General features: G+C 34.7%; 1 protein-coding gene across 1 annotated transcript in view; it reads left to right on the top strand.

Moving 5' to 3' along the window:
- Nucleotides 1–2,755, top strand: part of ST18 (ST18 C2H2C-type zinc finger transcription factor) — a 348,100-nt gene that overhangs the window by 68,817 nt on the left and 276,528 nt on the right. The window lies entirely within an intron of this gene.

Here is a 2,755-nt window from a genome sequence, read left to right as displayed (position 1 = left end):
TCACCTCTGACTGAACTTTCTGAGAGAGAAACCCAGAGGAAAAGTGTTGAAAAATGAAGAGATGTCTTCTGGATTCTGCAGCTTTATCACAGGCCAATAAAAATCCAGTCTAGCTTAAAGTAGATGGAGTTGCATTTTCTATCTCCTGAGTCTAAGGGTTTTCACTAAAGCAGGGGTGAAGAAAGAGCCAGAAATAGACATTCACTCAGCATTCCCTTTTGATCAGGCACTATGCTATGTGAGTTACATTAATTATCTTTTTATATTCAATCTTTCTTTCTCTTATTTGTTTATAGGTTTAGTCCACTTCCTTTACCTATAATTATCTTTCCATTCTTCTCTGACAGGTGCTTTAAAACATCTGGTCAAAACTCTTATTTCCATCAAAATATGTTCAATTTGCCTCCCATTAATATTTATGTAAAGAGTTTCTACATGTTAATTCCTAGTTGTTCATACTTTTCTTGTGTCTGTGAGAGTCTGTCTCTAAGTAGAGACACACTCTGGCAGTAAAGGTAATATCTTCTATTTCTTCTTTATCTCCATTTAGAATCTAGCGCCATTTAAAATTTTTCCCAATGGATATTTTGTGGTTTAAAACCATTATTTGCAATAGGGTACTACATTTTTTATGATGACTTTAAAATAATTTGTTTACACTAAGACACCTAAGAAAGATTGTGCTTATTTTGTACCTTTAGAACAAGACAAAAACATGTAAAGTGCTTAGAACTGTGTGAGATATATTATTAAATGCTCAATAAATGCTATTATTATTATTATTAGCTAAGACCTCTCCCACATTAGGACATTCTACTTGTCTTTTAGCACATAATAGTATCTTATGATATGGTGTTTATGTGTACATCTTACTTCCTTTAATACATGACAAACTCCGTGAGGCCAGGTCACTTGTCTTATGTGTGTTTGTGAGAGCACAGTGCAGAATAGTGGAAAGCACATGAGTTTAAATCATACTGGACTGGATGTCCTGAATCCACCATAATGGTTTTGAGGTTATTTCATTCCATGCCTGGTTATTTCATTCCACACTGAGCTTCAGTTTGCCATATGTAAAATGTTATAGAATTCACCTAACTCTCAGGATACTTCTGAGTGGGAAGTGAGGTATTTCAAATTCGTATAATGCTTGTGACATAGCTGGTTAATCAGCTATTAGTACTTCCTGTCTCACAGCTCTCAGTGATGTCTTCACCCATTTAGTGCTTTTACCTTATTAGGTTCCCACTTAATGCAGACTGAAAACACACCAAGTTTACTTATTCATCCCACTGGGGCATGGGCAATATATCTTATTTACAATGCCCAGCAGACAGTAGATGCTCCCTGAATTCTTGCTGATCCAAACTTCTTACTCATTTTATGTCCATCTTCACCTAGACAATGGTTCTGAAGGGTTCATTCAACTGCTGCTATTACTTTTACTTAAAACGAAGTCATAAATATATAGAAAGGGGACACACACATAAATTCTGGGAAGANCGAGGTTATATGTATATATAATTATAGTTGACATACAGTGTTATTCAACATCAGTTTCAGAAATACAATGCGTTGGTAAGGCCTCCACATCAACTATGAAGTGGACTCCCCAAAAGGGCATTTGGACCACTATCTTACACCATACACAAAAACATCTAAAATGGATGCAAGATTTAAATATAAGACCTGGAACTGTAAAACTAATCAAGGAAAACATAGAGAAAACCTTCATGACATTAGAATCAGCAATGATTTCTTGGGAATTTTACCAAAAACAAAGTAACAAAAGCAAAATTAGATAAGTGGGACTTCATCAAACCAAAATAGCTCTTGCATAGTAAAAGAAATAAGCACAGAGTCGGCCAAGTGGCTCAGTTGGTTAAGAGCTTGCTCAAGAGTTTGAGCTCTGAGCAACAACGGTTCGATTTCCGGCCCAAGCTGAGCAACCGCTGAGCTGCCAACAGGTGGCAGGATGGCTCAGCTAAACAAACAAACAAACAAAAGAAATAAGCACACAATGAAAGAAAACTTATGGAAGGGGAGAAAATATTTGCAAACCATATATCTGACAAGTGATTAATATCCAAAATATACATGGAACTCCAACAACTAAATAGCAAAAATAAAATAAAAATAGCCCTATTAAAAAGTGGTCAAAGGACCTGAATAGACATTTTTCAAAAGATGATATGCAAATAGCCAACAGCTATATGAAAAAGTGCTCAACATCACTAATCATCAGGGAAATGTACATAAAAGCCACAATGACATATCTCACAGGTGTTAGAATGGCTTTTACAAACAAAACAAAACAAAAACCCCAAAGATAACAAGTGTTGGTGAGGGTATGGAGGATTTAGTAAACTTGTGTTGGTGGAAATTTAAAATGTTTCAGCTGCTATAGTAAACAGCATGGTTGTTCCTCAAAATATTAAAATAGAACTACCCTATTACAGCAATTCTATTTCTGGGCATATATATATATATATATATATATATATATATATATATATATATATATATATATATACACACACACACAAAACACTTGAAATCAGGATCCTGAAGAGATCTCTGTACTCCCCTATTGATTCCAGCATTATTCACAGTAGATAAGACATAAAAGCAACCTAATGACAGATGAATAGATAAAGAAAATCTTGTATATTCATACAATGGACTATTATTCGGCTTTAAAAAGCAAGGAAACCATGCTATATAAGACAACATAGATGAACCTGGAAGATAGTGT

This window comes from Hipposideros armiger, unplaced genomic scaffold (genome assembly GCF_001890085.2).
Source record: "Hipposideros armiger isolate ML-2016 unplaced genomic scaffold, ASM189008v1 scaffold_836, whole genome shotgun sequence".
In the NCBI taxonomy this organism is placed as follows: domain Eukaryota; kingdom Metazoa; phylum Chordata; class Mammalia; order Chiroptera; family Hipposideridae; genus Hipposideros; species Hipposideros armiger.
The sequence above is the reverse complement of the archived record's forward strand: the minus strand, read 5'-3'. Positions and strand labels throughout refer to the sequence as shown.